General features: G+C 46.6%; 1 protein-coding gene across 2 annotated transcripts in view; it reads left to right on the forward strand.

Moving 5' to 3' along the window:
- NME8 (NME/NM23 family member 8) overlaps window positions 1-17,466 on the forward strand; it is a 76,132-nt gene that overhangs the window by 32,949 nt on the left and 25,717 nt on the right. The gene's annotated exons all lie outside the window — the stretch shown is intronic.

The raw sequence follows: 17,466 nt of genomic DNA on the forward strand, positions 1-17,466 counted from the left end.
ACTGCTTTGGCAGACCTTGTACATACAGCTTTATCCTATGCGTAGACTTTTATTTGCCCCTTCTCTGCCCACAAATCCTTCTTCAGCACTGCACACAAGAAATGGGCATTTATTAGGCAACCACTCCTTTTTCTGCAAATGAAGTCAGGTTGTATTCCTTACATTGCTACATCCTAGTCTATTGATGCCTTTTTCTTTGTGTCATCAAGGACATGGCCTGGGGTAGGTGTCAGACTATAGCAAAGATCTGGAAGCCTCACATGCAAAGGAACAAAGAATAGGCTATGAAAGTTACTGCCTCTGGGCTAACCATGAGCCTGGACTAATTAAGGGGATGATGTTATTACAAAGGTGTACTGGGTGAGGGAAAAAGGATGCTGCAGTGTTTATTTTACTCAAGGGCGTCACATAAATCCAAAGTTTAGGCCTGTCATCATTGCTGGTTGCATCCAGGAGAGTGCCAGAGGGACAGATGGCCTCTGTCTCTAAACCTTCTCAGGATTCAGTCCTCTTGCCCATGAGAAAAATTAAGGCGTAAGCCCCAATTTTCCCTTACTAGAGGAAGCCTTTCAGTCATATTCTGTTGCTGAGCTGGATGGTCTGAGAAGGATGTCAGCACATGGCCCCTCACCTAGGTTGCTCTTGTGGGTGGCATGATACTGCTGGAGAGGAATGGCACACAGCCCAAAGAGGGGCTGGAGTCTGTATAATTTGACCCCCACCCCCAGTCCAGCCCACAGGGGCTTGATAAAAGCCTCAGACCTGAAGACTTGCTGCAGATCAGCACAGTGCATCTACGCACGCCAAGCTGCACCAGACTGACAATTTCAGTCCTGTGCCCTTGTGAATGTCACCTTCGTCTTCTTCAGTGTGTTGAGAAAGCAGGTCATGGTACCCAGAATCCCGATTCCTATGGTCCCTGAGAGGTCCCAGCCACAGCTGAATTCCCCTCTCACTCTTGGTTCAAATCCTCCTTGGCTAGGAGAAAGGCAGTTAATCATCTAGGCCCGCACTGTTCTTCGACCTGAGATCAGAAAATAAAGGACTGCTTCACAAATCCCAGGACTGGGTGCTTTATGGTGTGTATGGCCAGCAGAACCTAGAACATGGACTGAGGCTTACAGACGCTGCAGATTACCATGTCAAAGTGAGCATCGCTGCATCTGTAGTAGTAAGCGTTAGTGGTCCTGGCACTCCCAACTTTCAAATCATGCCCAGGAGTTACTTAGGGAAAGTGCTGGTTGAAGGGGATAAAACACATACCTGAGACCATTCACAAAATTTACTGATGATTCTAAGAGTTCACTAGGTGACCTCAGTGCTAGGCAATGTCCCTGTACATGGTTGCATTGACTAGTACAAATGCAATCAAAATGTGATTGTATAGAATTGATGCTGAACAGACACTTCAAGGAAAATAAGAAAATCTAAAAGCTTTGCCTTTGCTTGGGCTACCTCTCTGTGTGTTTTTACACTATACCGCTCTAACTTGTTGCTATGACTGGGTTCTGGATTTTACTGGCAGTATTCTTACACACATATGACAAAAACTTCTTAAAACTGGTATGGAACATTTCAGTTTAGCATAGTCACTGGGAAACCTTCAGCAAAAAGAAACTTCCATAATTCAGAATCTTCTTTAGGCAGTTGTTTTTAAGGTCAAATATTCTCTTTTGAGCAACCTTCCAAGATTAAGATATGTTGAACTTAGCAGATCACTGCCACCACTTCTGTCTGATGTGGCTCAAGCAAGACAAATCTGAAAATGAGTGAGGTGATAGGATACTAAGATTGGAGCTGAAGTTAAATGTCATTACTATTTTGGGATATACAACACAATGTTTATATTTAAACATGGAAATTATAAATGAGTGTGGCAGAGAAAAAAAAAGTTGTGCATCAAGAAAATATGTTACTTAAAATACTAGGTATCTTGATGTTTCTATTATGCTGTATGTACCACTTGACTTGCATTAAAAAGAAAAAGCTATCATAATTTTTATATAAGAGACAAATACACTTCTGCCATCTGTAACTAAAGTAACCATCTGCTGCTTTGTGTATTTCAGACGCAGAAACTAAGGGCAAAGTGGCAGAAAGGGAATTAGCAGAAGACTCGTGTGGTAAAGTCATTAAATTTGATGAGTTAAGATTGAGTTAATGAAAACTTTAAAAAGTAGTTATGAGATGTGTTAACCGAACAGTTGGAAATTATAATTGAGAACACTGAATAAAATTTGGATGAAAAAGGTATGTGTGTTTAGAGCACAGATGAGATTTTAAAATTCATTTTATACTCCTACTTATTAAAGGCTGAAGGAAAGATTTAGATTTGTAGTTGCTTGTATGAAAGGAATAGATCTGTTCTATTTAACATGGCTGTTATAAAACACTGAATTTAAACACACATATACAGAATAACTCTACTATACTGGTTTATAGAGCAAAAAGATAAAACTACTACGTCATCTTGGGAATACCTGGAAGATAGAGCGCAGCCAACAGAGGCAGCGAACAGACGCAGCAGTTTGCGCAGCAGTGTCTGGGCTCTGCCTGGGCCTTTTGTGGGCCTTGTTGGAAGTTGTGGAGACTTTCTGGGGACCCCCGAGGAACTAGACGGTGCTTGCTGCTAGCAGGAAGGGAGAGCTGGGCAAGGACTCCTGCAGGGGACCTTGACTTAACTTCTCCTGGGAAGTTCTAGCTAGGTGGGGCTGCTGCTAACGAGCTCTCTGGGCTGCCCTGGTCAGAGGGAGTTGGGGCTTTTGTTTCAGGTGGCTCCTGATTGGGTGGGTCAAGCACCCTTGTGAGTCACTGCTAGGCAGAGGCCTATATAAGAGCCAGGCCTAGAGCGCAGCTCCCAGAGCGCAGCCAACAGAGGCAGCGAACAGACGCAGCAGTTTGCGCAGCAGTGTCTGGGCTCTGCCTGGGCCTTTTGTGGGCCTTGTTGGAAGTTGTGGAGACTTTCTGGGGACCCCCGAGGAACTAGACGGTGCTTGCTGCTAGCAGGAAGGGAGAGCTGGGCAAGGACTCCTGCAGGGGACCTTGACTTAACTTCTCCTGGGAAGTTCTAGCTAGGTGGGGCTGCTGCTAACGAGCTCTCTGGGCTGCCCTGGTCAGAGGGAGTTGGGGCTTTTGTTTCAGGTGGCTCCTGATTGGGTGGGTCAAGCACCCTTGTGAGTCACTGCTAGGCAGAGGCCTATATAAGAGCCAGGCCTAGAGCGCAGCTCCCAGAGCGCAGCCAACAGAGGCAGCGAACAGACGCAGCAGTTTGCGCAGCAGTGTCTGGGCTCTGCCTGGGCCTTTTGTGGGCCTTGTTGGAAGTTGTGGAGACTTTCTGGGGACCCCCGAGGAACTAGACGGTGCTTGCTGCTAGCAGGAAGGGAGAGCTGGGCAAGGACTCCTGCAGGGGACCTTGACTTAACTTCTCCTGGGAAGTTCTAGCTAGGTGGGGCTGCTGCTAACGAGCTCTCTGGGCTGCCCTGGTCAGAGGGAGTTGGGGCTTTTGTTTCAGGTGGCTCCTGATTGGGTGGGTCAAGCACCCTTGTGAGTCACTGCTAGGCAGAGGCCTATATAAGAGCCAGGCCTAGAGCGCAGCTCCCAGAGCGCAGCCAACAGAGGCAGCGAACAGACGCAGCAGTTTGCGCAGCAGTGTCTGGGCTCTGCCTGGGCCTTTTGTGGGCCTTGTTGGAAGTTGTGGAGACTTTCTGGGGACCCCCGAGGAACTAGACGGTGCTTGCTGCTAGCAGGAAGGGAGAGCTGGGCAAGGACTCCTGCAGGGGACCTTGACTTAACTTCTCCTGGGAAGTTCTAGCTAGGTGGGGCTGCTGCTAACGAGCTCTCTGGGCTGCCCTGGTCAGAGGGAGTTGGGGCTTTTGTTTCAGGTGGCTCCTGATTGGGTGGGTCAAGCACCCTTGTGAGTCACTGCTAGGCAGAGGCCTATATAAGAGCCAGGCCTAGAGCGCAGCTCCCAGAGCGCAGCCAACAGAGGCAGCGAACAGACGCAGCAGTTTGCGCAGCAGTGTCTGGGCTCTGCCTGGGCCTTTTGTGGGCCTTGTTGGAAGTTGTGGAGACTTTCTGGGGACCCCCGAGGAACTAGACGGTGCTTGCTGCTAGCAGGACTGGGCAAGGACTCCTGCAGGGGACCTTGACTTAACTTCTCCTGGGAAGTTCTAGCTAGGTGGGGCTGCTGCTAACGAGCTCTCTGGGCTGCCCTGGTCAGAGGGAGTTGGGGCTTTTGTTTCAGGTGGCTCCTGATTGGGTGGGTCAAGCACCCTTGTGAGTCACTGCTAGGCAGAGGCCTATATAAGAGCCAGGCCTAGAGCGCAGCTCCCAGAGCGCAGCCAACAGAGGCAGCGAACAGACGCAGCAGTTTGCGCAGCAGTGTCTGGGCTCTGCCTGGGCCTTTTGTGGGCCTTGTTGGAAGTTGTGGAGACTTTCTGGGGACCCCCGAGGAACTAGACGGTGCTTGCTGCTAGCAGGAAGGGAGAGCTGGGCAAGGACTCCTGCAGGGGACCTTGACTTAACTTCTCCTGGGAAGTTCTAGCTAGGTGGGGCTGCTGCTAACGAGCTCTCTGGGCTGCCCTGGTCAGAGGGAGTTGGGGCTTTTGTTTCAGGTGGCTCCTGATTGGGTGGGTCAAGCACCCTTGTGAGTCACTGCTAGGCAGAGGCCTATATAAGAGCCAGGCCTAGAGCGCAGCTCCCAGAGCGCAGCCAACAGAGGCAGCGAACAGACGCAGCAGTTTGCGCAGCAGTTCGCGCAGAAGGGCGCCAGAAGGCAAAGAAGGCATCTCTCCATTTTGCACAGTGGTGTGTCCTTCCCCGGGCATGGTCATGACACGCCGCAGAGCACGTTCCCCAGTGGCTGCGGGAGGTTCTGCATTGGCTGTGTCTGAGGCCTCAACCCAGACAGACCCTCAGACAGCAGATGCAGCTCTGCAGGTGTCAGGCTGCAGGCAGTGCCTGGGGCCTCTCTGCGAGGCCTGGGCTGACAGTCAGCTCTCCTGTGTGAGGTGTGCTGTGGTTGACCAGTTGCGTCACCAGATAAAGGAGTTACAGGAGGAGGTTAGTAGGCTGCGTAGCATCCGAGAGGATGAGCGGGAGATTGACAGGGTGTTCTCGGAGATTGTTCAGCTCCGGGAGTCCCCTGCCCCGACTGCAGCGGAGGTGTCAGAGGGCTCAGCACCGTGTGTAAAGGTGCATCATGACGCTGTTGAAGAGGGCTGGAAGCTGGTGACCTCTCGTAGAAAGAGAAAGGCTCTTGCTCCTCCTCAAGAGTTACCCTTGAAGAACAAGTTTAGCGCCCTCCAAGCCGAGGAGGAGCTGGGCATGGCTCCAAGGGAGGCAACTGGCCTGGCAGACCCTGTGCCGTGCAGGAACCCCCGGAAGAAACGGCGAGTGATTGTTGTGGGTGACTCCCTGCTGCAGGGGACAGAGGCACCTATCTGCCGACCTGATCTCTTGTCCAGAGAGGTTTGCTGCCTGCCAGGGGCTCGAATAAGAGATGTCGTGGAAAGACTGCCAAGGCTTGTCCATGCATCAGACTACTACCCTCTGCTGATCTTCCATGTGGGTGCTAATGACACGAAAGGCAAACTGGAAACCATCAAACGGGACTTCAGAGCTCTGGGAATGGTGGTGAAGGGTCTGGGAGCCCAGGTGGTTTTCTCCTCAATCTTGCCTGTGAGGGGAAAGGACAGGAGGAGGAGTAGACGAATTTTCCAAGTTAACAGCTGGCTGCGCCGCTGGTGTTGGCAACAGGGCTTTGGTTTCTATGACCATGGGACCCTGTTTGAAGATCAACAGCTGATGGGGAGAGACGGGATCCACCTTACCAAGCGGGGCACGCGCGTCTTTGCCAACAGATTGGCCAGCCTGGTAAGGAGGGCTTTAAACTAGGCAAGATGGGGGAAGGGGAGTGGTATAGTGGCAGGGGAGTCAGTAAAACACCGTTCAAGTCAGGATGCCTCCAGCGGGTGCATACAACCAGGGGAGACAGCATGCAACATGGCTATGGAGGATCCTCTTGCACCTCTTCTGGGAAGCCTGTGTGCTTGACTGGCTCTCTCAAATGCCTGTATACCAATGCACGCAGCATGGGGGAATAAGCAGGAAGAGTTAGAGATCTGTGTGCGGTCGCAGGGCCATGATCTCATTGCAGTGACAGAGACATGGTGGGATAGTTCACATGACTGGGATGCTGTCATGGATGGCTATGTGCTTTTTAGGAAAGACAGGCCAGGAAGGCGAGGTGGTGGAGTTGCTCTTTATGTGAGGGAGCAACTAGAATGTATGGAGCTCTGCCTCGGGGTGGATGAAGAGCAAGTTGAGAGCCTATGGGTAAGGATTAAAGGGCAGGGTAACATGGGTGACACTGTTGTGGGGGTTTACTACAGGCCACCTGATCAGGAGGAAGTCATCGATGAGGCCTTCTACAGACAGCTGGAAGAAGCCTCACGATCACAGGCCCTGGTTCTCATGGGAGACTTCAACCACCCTGACATCTGTTGGGAAGACAGCACAGCTAGGCACAAACAGTCAAAGAGGTTCCTGCAGAGCATTGATGATAATTTCTTGACCCAGGTGGTGGAGACACCAACGAGGAGAGGTGCAATGCTAGACCTTGTACTAACGAACAAAGAAGGTCTAGTTGGAGAGGTGAAGGTTGGGGGCAGCCTTGGCTGCAGTGACCATGAGATGGTGGAGTTCAGGATCCTGCGAGGAGGGAGCAGGGCAATGAGTAGGATTGCAACGCTGGACTTCAGGAGAGCTGACTTTGGCCTCTTCAGGGACCTACTTAGGGGAATCTCCTGGGGTAGGGCCCTAGAAGGAAGAGGGGTCCAAGAGAGCTGGTTAATATTCAAGCGTCACTTCCTCCAGGCTCAGGATCAGTGCATCCCTCTGAGGAAGAAGTTCAGCAAAGCAGGCAGGAGACCTGCATGGATGAGCAAGGAACTCCTGGCCAAACTCCAGCAGAAGAAGGAAGTCTACAGAATGTGGAAAAGGGGACAGGCCACTTGGGAGGAATACAGGGACGTTGTCAGAGCGTGCAGGGATGCGACAAGGAAGGCTAAGGCCCAGTTGGAATTAAATCTGGCAAGGGATGTCAAGGACAACAAGAAGGGCTTCTTCAAATACATCAATAGCAAGAGGAAGACTAGGGAAAACGTGGGCCCGCTGCTGAAAGGGGCGGGTGCCCTGGTGACAAAGGATACAGAGAAGACAGAGTTATTGAATGCCTTCTTTGCTTCAGTCTTCACTGCTAAGGCCAGTCCTGAGGAATTCCAGACCTTGGAGACAAGAGAGGAAGGCTGGAGAAAGGAAGACTCTCCCTTGGTTGAGGAGGATCAGGTTAGAGATCTTTTGGCCAAACTTGACATCCACAAATCCATGGGCCCCGATGGGATGCACCCACGAGTGCTGAGGGAGCTGGCGGATGTTATCGCTAGGCCTCTCTCCATCATCTTTGAAAGGTCCTGGAGATCAGGAGAGGTGCCTGAGGACTGGAAGAAAGCCAATGTCACGCCAGTCTTCAAAAAGGGCAAGAAGGAGGAGCCAGGAAACTACAGGCCTGTCAGCCTCACCTCCATCCCGGGAAAGGTGATGGAACAGCTCATCCTGGAGGTCATCACTAAGCATCTGGAGGACAAGAAGGTGATCAGGAGTAGTCAGCATGGATTCACCAAAGGGAAATCATGCTTGACCAATCTGATAGCCTTCTATGACAGAATGACTGGCTGGGTAGATGAGGGCAGAGCAGTGGATGTTGTCTTTCTGGACTTCGGCAAGGCTTTTGACACTGTCTCCCATCACATCCTCCTAGGTAAGCTCAGGAAGTGTGGGCTAGATGAGTGGACGGTGAGGTGGCTTGAGAACTGGCTGGATGGCCGAGCTCAGAGGGTTGTGGTGAATGGCGCAGAGTCAAGTTGGAGGCCTGTGGCTAGTGGTGTCCCCCAGGGGTCAGTCCTGGGCCCAGTCTTGTTCAATATATTCATCAATGACCTGGAGGAAGGGACAGAGTGCACCCTCAGCAAGTTTGCTGATGATACTAAACTGGGGGGAGAGGCTAACACACCAGAAGACTGTGCTGCCATTCAGAGGGACCTGGACAGGCTGGAGAGGTGGGCGGAGAGGAACCTCATGAAGTTCAACAAAGGCAAGTGCAAGGTCCTGCACCTAGGCAGGAATAATCCCATGCACCAGTACAGGCTGGGGACTGACCTGTTGGAAAGTAGCTCTGCCGAGAAGGACCTGGGAGTGCTGGTGGACAACAAGTTAAACATGAGCCAGCAGTGTGCCCTTGTGGCCAAGAAGGCCAATGGGATCCTAGAGTGCATGAGGCAGAGTGTTGCCAGCAGGTCGAGGGAGGTGATCCTGCCCCTCTCCTCAGCCCTGGTGAGGCCTCACCTGGAGTACTGTGTCCAGTTCTGGGCTCCCCAGTACAAGAGAGACATGGCACTCCTGGAGAGAGTCCAGCGGAGGGCTACCAAGATGATTAGAGGGCTGGAGCATCTCTCCTATGAAGAAAGACTGCAAGAGCTGGGCCTGTTCAGCCTGGAGAAGAGAAGATTGAGAGGGGATCTCATCAACGTGTACAAGTATCTGAAGGGGGAGTATCAAGAGGATGAGGCCAGCCTCTTCTCCGTGGTGCCCAGCAACAGGACAAGAGGCAATGGGCAGAAACTGAACCACAGGAAGTTCCATCTGAACCTGAGAAAAAACTTCTTCACTGTGAGGGTGACAGAGCATTGGAACAGGTTGCCCAGAGGGGTGGTGGAGTCTCCTTCGCTGGAGATATTCAAAACCCGTCTGGATGTGATCCTGGGCAATATGCTCTAGGTGACCCTGCTTGAGCAGGGAGGTTGGACTAGATGATCTCCAGAGGTCCCTTCCAACCTAAACGATTCTGTGATTCTGTGATCATTTACTTATTTTTAACAAGATTACCATTTTTATAGCCTATTATTTCATCACTTACATAAAACTATAACCTCTCTCATATAAGGACCAAACAGCTGCCTTCAGCAGGACACAGATTTTGTATACACAGTGATATACAAAATACATATCACTTCAGCAAAGCACCAGCTCTTCAACACCACTGTGATAGCCTTCTAGAATGCCTGTGCAGAAGAGGGAATAATTCACAAGAAATTATCAGCAAAACTCTCCCAGACAGATACAGTAAGCATATAATTGCATTTTTTATCAGCAGATCAGTAACATATGAACCCTAGAACTAAAAGGATTGAAAAAGAAAAGGTTAAACCTTCAGTTGGATTTCAGATTGATATTAATCAGTTTTGATCTCGAAGTTTATTGAATCTGAAATTTGATCAGTGAGGATAACTCAAGAAGACTGGGATCAACAGCTGACTTTGTAAATGAAAAAAGAAAACAAAAAAGTAGAGTGGGCAATAGAAACTAAAACGTTTAAAACCAAGTCAGGAAGCAATTAAAATAAGCACCCCTCAGTCTGTTTGAAATATCATGAATCTCCAGTTCTCCAATGGATATCCAGTTACTGAATTTCACCGTGGCACCATCTTCCACCAGGGAATATTTTTTTAGGAAAAAATTGTTGGGATACAGTACCATCTGCACTAAGAACACCGTATGGGATGGCAGAGCTGTTAGCAATCTTTAAACAAGGAATTACTGCATGCATTTCCATGTACTGTGTTCACAAAGGACCTACACGTGCTTTCTATTTGCCTCTGCGCTCAAGACCAGTACTGGCAAAGCATGTTTGCTACCCCTCAAACCTCTGTGGTAAGTCCATGATGCTGGGAGGTTCATTTGCACTTGGGCTGCGTATAATACTGACCCTTGCAATCGGGAGCACCTCGTACACCGATGAAGCGTATGCACACGCTGTGTGCCGAGATCACTTCAGCAAAGCTGCAGCCTCTTTGACACCACTTTTGACACCACTTCTAATATGTCTGTGCAGAAAGGTCTGCACTGAGAATTGCCACCTGTGGGCCCTGACATCAGCCAGAGCCCAGGAAAGAAACAATGATAGCAGAGGCACATCTGGTTTTGAGATGGCTCAGAGAGATTTGTAATACTCTAACTCCAGCACATGTTGCGTGTTATTTGAGGATATTTTGAAAGCCCTGGGAAGAACCCAAGCTACAGCTTAGAAGCAAACAAACTGAGTCATCCAGCCAGGGGCTTGCGCTGTATCACCTTTTCCCCAGATTCCTCCTCCGTGGATAAAACCGTATCTCCAGCCACATAAAAGCTTACTCTTCCTTCTGAGAAGTGACTACGACCTTCTCCATGAACCATCTCCCTCCAAAGGGCCACTCCATGTAGTAGATGCTAACTACATGATGAATCAGATTTCCTTTTCCCATCTACAGGAATTTTGGATGAGAATGACCAGTTGTGGTTTATCTCATACTTCTGTCAGATACTGGGGAGGCACATGGTATATCCCTCAAAATCTTCAGCAAAAAGTAACATGGCCTGTGCCGGGTAATAGGTTGGTTACCATAGGTCTGTGCAGTACTTTTAATTGTAGATACATGTGGCATACAAGCCAGAACTTGGCATCCATTAAATAAGTTGAACCAGCATAAAGCAGTAACTGCCTTGGATGACAGTGATATCTGAAATAGCATCTAACAATTAGAATCTTTCTGGGTTTTATGCATTCACTGTTTCTAACCAGCAGCCTTCTAAGGGCTGCGGTGTATTTTTGGAAGCTATGGTTGGCTAAATGTTATGATGACAGCAGTCATTGTACCAGGTCCTGTAATCTGTCCCAAATAATTTTATTATCTCAGAACAAATGTGCAGCAAATTGTTAGACACAAATATTCTTTTTACTTGCATAAATTGGAACACAATCAGAAAAAGTCAATGAAGAGAGTAGCTCACTACAAATTTTTTTTTCTACGTAAGTTCGAATGGGTACAGGTCAAAAAAGTTTCAACTCCTCTGGCATGTTCTTTAGACTCAGAGTGAATGAATGTAATTCTGTTTAAAATTATCCTTCTTAATATGATCTGTTTAACTCTCTTTGCTTTGTATGTTCTTCCCGTTTATAAACTACCCACTATCTTACTCTTTAATGACCATACAAGGCCAATTAGCAGAATTTAAAAAAATAAAACAAAAAAAACCCAAACAAACCCTTACAATAGTGAATCTTACTCCAACTACTCAACTATTTTATCTATTATGGTCATAGAAACAAGCCTCTATTAGTCTCTGGAAAAGTTTCTAGTGGTGATTTTACTATGCTGTTTAATTTCCGTTCCTCTCTTAACAAGGAACAGTATTTTATAAGCTACAAAATTTTCCACCCAATCCAACCATGCAGATAATAGCCTGTCCCCATGACCAGGAAGAAACAGCATACTCTGCTTGGACTATATCACAATTCAAGTGTTCGTATAGATTTCCATAACATTTTCAGATCTGGTAAACCTTTCCTCAAGTATATTTGGGTTCTCACCTTCATGTATCAAGATGATGTGATTGTTTGACTCCCTATTTTTCCTCCCCTGCTGGGATTTACTACCAAGAACGTACTAAAGCTTTTCACATAAAGCTGTAAAAGTTGCCTCCATCTACGAGGATTTCCCAGTCACAAGAGGAATGTGCAACAAGTTTCTACTAACTGAAGTTCCCTTGAATATAAATAGGCCTGAGTTCAACGTGGCCATGTTAACCATTTAAATTAGGATTTGAAAATCTTTAGACTAGATAGATTAGGAACCACCTCCAATACAGTTGCCAGTTTACTTGAAATACTTATTTGAACCTTGCTCGTAATGTGATCTTTGTTGCCTGCTCACACAGGGTTTGTTCTTCAATATAAAGGAAGCTACTTGGAGCCTTCTTATCTTCTTTTACCTAAACTTTCCAGACCCGGCTTCAAAGATAAGTCTTATCCATCCCTCTTTTATTAGAGTCCTAGGACATATGAATAAGAGGGCAAATTATATATGGATCTAGTGAATCAGTGTATTTGAAACAAGCAGAAAGTAAATTACCAGTCTGTTTTCAGCTGGCCTAGATATGATCCAGATGAGTTACCAGTTTCTTTGAGGAAGACTAATTTGGCACGCCAAAGCATGTATACAATAATACCACTAATAAAAGTGGTATAGTGACCTGTGAAAAAATAAGAACTTGCGAGAGTTTTGTTCATAGCCTGCTTCAACAGAAAAAGAGGTATGGCTTACAGAAAATAATTATTTTGTCATCTATTTCATATCTGTTTTCATAGGTGAAAGGGTGGTTGGTTTACTCCTTCAATTTAGCTATACAAGCCTTATGAACAACCAACAATAATCAACTGTCTCAGTATTAGCTACCAATGCTATGCATTCATCAAGTTAAATTACAGGAAACAAGACCCTTTCTTGAATATGTCCACCTCTCTTCCAGGCCTGCCTCCTACCTACACAAAAATAGATGGATTCTTTCTAATTTTTTTAACAGATTATAGAGATACATACAGTTCTTAAAATTATGCTTCTGTAAACTGACAAAATGGCTAAGCAAGCTGAATAGATGGCTAAGTGGCTAGCTAAGTATGCTCCAATATGAAAGTATTGCAGTGCCTCATTATAGCGCAAAATGTGAAAGGGGAGGTTTCATTTCCTTGAAAGAATCTTCCAGCTTTGAAGGACTAAGAATTCCTCCCAGAAATACTTAATCATATCACTAGCTTGGGAGGATGAGAAAAAATCATGGATAAAATAGCGCAAGAGATTTTGGAGGATCGAGGGAGGATCAGAGAAGAGGAAAAGAGACTAGGAAGGATTACAGAGAGCAAGGAAACGGACTGAGCAAAAAGAGAGCAGGAAGTGTATTTGTTCTGCGTGTATGCTCATACTTCTGGCCACTGGGCTCCACCTCCTATTTCACCAACATCACCTACAGACATAACGCATACTGCAGCCACTGGATAGCTCTGGCATTAGGCAGTGCACAAAGCTGTGAGTGACTTGTAACAGGTAGCTGCATCCTGATCCATAGTAACGAACTAATTTGGACAAAATGTTTTAGCAAGGGCAGCAGAGCTGTGCAACCAGCTCATGTTCATTCCCACATCCCACTTGGCTATTAGGTGCTATGCTTACAGACACAAGCTTGGAGTTCATTTTGCTCTTTCCTAAGATGGGAACCGTCCAAGAGGCTACCTAACCTAATTGAATTAACAGCTTGCTTTCTGAGAATGAATTGGCACTGTCAGTGGTAGGTACAACCCCTTTTGGGGGTCATATGGTCTCTAACTTTGAGAACACGCATGCTGATGTACCACAATAAGTCCTCGTGCAAATTTTCTTAATTGTCCAATTATATTATATTGTTTCATTGTTTATCAATATTGTCATCTACCACACAGAACCACTGCACCAGAAATAGCCTGTGCAAGGGAGACCTGCACTTGCAGCAGCATCAGGTTCTTCGGTTTTGCAACTTTTTCCTGAACCCCTCCTTCCACACAGTCATTTTTCTTTTCCAGAAATGGACATGTCCATCATTTCACATAGGTTTTTCTTTACTCCACAACAATATCACAAATATGTACCCAGAAAGCTCTTCCACTGCTCTCAGATGCATGGTCCGTGTATGGCCGACACATACGTTGCATGCATGCATACAAAGCTTTCAGGATAGACGACCTGATATGCTGGCAGGCTAAGAGAAATTTTGCACAAGAGCTGGGAAGGTCAGAAGTTCTCCCATCGTGAGAAATCCTAATTCAGGTAGAGAAGCAGGAGGAGCACTAGGAACTCATGCAAGAAACCCAGCATCCAAAATGCACTGACTAAATTGCAGTGCCAGCACGCATGCTAACTACAGAGCTACAGAAGAGATCACAGGAGATCATACAATACATGTAAGTATGTGATTAAGGTCTCCAACGTGTTTCTTAGCAGGTAGTCATCACAGCTACTGAGGCACGGGCACACGAGCATGTATTAGGATAGATAAAAAGATTTACTCGAAAGGGAAACCTATCTCTAGTTTTGCCTCAAAGGTTGCCTCAGTCTCAGCAACGTTTACAACTGCTTTTCATTACTTTGTAAAAAGAATGTTAGTCATCTGAAAGTAAGTCACTTCGGTCATTAACATCGTATGACAAAGAGCAGACGTGAAATCAATGGTATGCATGAAACGGAATGAAATAGTTCCAGAGTTACTCAGAATTATGCAGTCATTCATCATGAGCCCATTTTGGTTTATCCCTGGCATAATTCCAGCGCTTTTTGATTCAGAAAAAAAGACAATAAACTCTTAACCCCTATTCTCTAAAGACTTTTATAATAACTATCAAAAATTCTGGTCTGGATAAGCTCTCAAAATATGTCATCATTAAGAACTTAATTGAACCATAAGCTCTGAAAAGGTACCTTTTCATTATACTTGTCCCACCAAAAGTGCGAATATGCAGTTTTAATATTGTGCTTATTGTGAAATAACACCATATAAGCTCAACAGGCTGCACTGAAGCTGCATAAATTGGTAGTTAAAACACTCTGACAGAAGAAAGGCCCTGGTGTGGAGGAAAAAGTGACACAGGAATCAGTTACAGCCACCAATCAAGGTCTTGCTTTCATGTCTATGTAGATATAACGTTTCAAACATCAGGCCAGGAACAAGAGAAGAAACAGTCATTGACTACTACTCCCAAAATAAGCACATGCTAATATGCTATCATCAAGTGTATAGAAAATGAAATAAAGATAAAACCCCGGAGAAAGCATTTTCCCTATTCAAACCTCATACTATTTGATTCCCTTTGCCTCAAAAATCACACATACACCTCTAACGAGCAATTACTACATAGTAACATGTAGACATAATTCCTTGTTAAAATGCGGAAGAACAGGAAAAAGTACAGCATGAGACCCAAGAGGAAGAGTTTTATACCAGACTCGACCACAGATCAGCAAATAGATGGCATAGATCTTCAATGGATCAATGGATCTTCATTTACTACTTGCTTCTAAATTTCACAAATATATTGATGGGAATGGATGCACCAGAAAGCGACCTCTTTTTTTGAGGTAAATGTTTAAAAATATCAAACCGATGAATGACATCCCTTTACATTAAATATCCTGTGATATCCAAAACATACGTATCCATTCCAGTGGAGTGGTTAAAGAACAGGCTGCATCAGCCTTTCAACATTTGGTACAGAGCATTACTGCATTCTAGCATGTCTCTTCAAGACTAAAATATGTAAAAAGTATATGAAAAGTGGGTGTTTATGAGAGCAGTCTGGAGAAAGAAGCTGGCAGTTCGTGAAAAAAACCCCAAAAACATAGCCTATGTTTACGGGCTTAATTTTCCAAATGGAGAATGGGTCAAGTCTCAACTTTCATAGTCTACAGTCTAATTTTGCAAGCTTATTACGGTTTTGAAAGCTCTTTTCCCAGTTCATGCAGCAAAAGAAAGATTACTTGAGAGAAGTGTCCCAAGCAGACCAATGGAGGGTTTGCAGTAGTTCCAGCACTGAAACTTTTCAGTAAGAAAACAGAAGTGGTGAAAGGCAGTGATTTAGTGTTGGTTATAGAAATGTATAATTTCTGACTTGAATATGAAATCTGTCATGTTACCTAATCTGATAGGGCTACCTTCTTCAAGACATTATCCAGCTATGAAAATAGTCATACCATACTCTAAAACAATACTATTTTCTGCCCATATAAAAATTAAGTTAGTTACAAGAAGCATGAGCATACACTCTTGCATGCATTTTTAGGGTTGCTGAAATGTAAGTGTACATTTGAAAAGTGATAGCCTGGTCTGAACCAGTAGATACATTTGCATTCATAGCTTTGATCAGCATTAGCAGTCACCATTACCCAGCTTTCAAGGGGAAACAGGATCACAGTGACCTCTAAGAACAATTTCCTACTTTAGCCCACATTGTTTCACAACTTGCAAGTAGCACAGTGGAGTGCAAACTAGGCCTCAAGACAAATTTTTCTTAGATTTTAAAGGCTAAGATTAGAGTTAATCTAAAAACAGGATTTCCCCAGTGTTGTGGTTCGTAGGCAGTTACTGAATAACTGCGAGGAAAATTATCTACAACTCCAAACATTATTGCAAGCCTTGACACAGGCACTAAGCAGGACTGCTTTCTTTTGGCTAAGAAGTGAATGAAGTACAGCACGTAATCTTCAGCGCTAGAGTAGGCGCTGTAATATTGACTCTCCTAATGCTTCAAGAAGGCCTAAGGCTCCTGCAGAGCTCCAGTAACTGAGCCGCATGACACCGAGCAGAAACAGCATTTCAGCAGCAGCAAGGACCCAGCTTCAGACACGTCAAGACAGGCATTTCCCAGGGGGAAAAGTAACAGAGGAGAAACGACGCAGGAAATTGCATCGCTTCCTCACACTTTCAAAGTCAGCTTCCCCTTCGCCACCCTGCCTGCCTGGAGCACAGCGCTAGCTAAGCTCCCCAATGACACCTCAACTTGAGAAGACTGAAAGAGAAAAGGAGGGAAGAAGGGAGAGAAAAAAAGATGCTTGAAAACAAAAGAGCAAGCAGAGCCCTTTTCCACGGCCCCCAGCACAGCGAGGGGCGGAGGCCGCCATATAACCACCACGCACACCAAGGGAGCAGCCCAGCCCGCTCCACCCCCAGCGCGCATGCGCCTGATCCTGCCCGGCCGAACCCCGCCCCCGGCGGAAAGCACGCCAACCGCGCTGACGGGCCGGCGCCTTGAGGCGCGGGGGGCGGGGTCAACGGCTCTGGAACGCTGCCGCCCGTGGCCGTTGGCGCCGTTAGGAGGCCGTTGGCGCCCTGCGCTGGCGCTGCGGCTGGGCGAAGTGTGCGCAGGGGAGGGGGTGTGGGGCAGGGTGCTCTCCTGCTCCTGGGGTGGACCTGCAGGTGCCTGCGTCTTCGTGCCAGGGCGTGCTGGTGGCTGGGCGGTCGTGTCTCGAGGCAGCGGGTGTATGAACACTTGAGCTTTATGGTTGGGTGAGGCTGTGCAGTGTGGCATCCCTGAGGTGGCGTGTGTCCATGCGCTTGTTCACGTGTCTGTGTGTGCGTGTGTGGGGGCTTCTGCACAAGAGTGTGTGTGTGTACGTGCCCACGTGTGTTCATGGAGTGGATTTGTGCAGGTGAGTGTGTACCTGTTTAATGGATGTGTGTGCTTACATGCTTGGGTGAGTATATTTGTGAAAGCACTTGAGTCTGCGCTTACTTGTGTAAGCATGCAGGTGTGCATGTGACTGCAAGTTGAAGTGTTGTGTATATGGATGAGTATTTTCCACTTGTAATTTTCTGTGTTTCATATCATTTCATAGAATTTAAGAGTAGGGAATAGATAGTCTGTCTGTGAGAGTGCTGTCCATGCAGGTGCATGAATCCATTGCTATACACGAGCTTATATATGGAGAACTATGGGTTTGTATGTATGTATGCACAGGTGCATATCAGATTCCCACAAGTGTATGATTATTTGGATATTTTCATGTTTATATG

The sequence above is a fragment of the Struthio camelus genome, chromosome 2, assembly GCF_040807025.1.
Source record: "Struthio camelus isolate bStrCam1 chromosome 2, bStrCam1.hap1, whole genome shotgun sequence".
In the NCBI taxonomy this organism is placed as follows: Eukaryota; Metazoa; Chordata; class Aves; order Struthioniformes; family Struthionidae; genus Struthio; species Struthio camelus.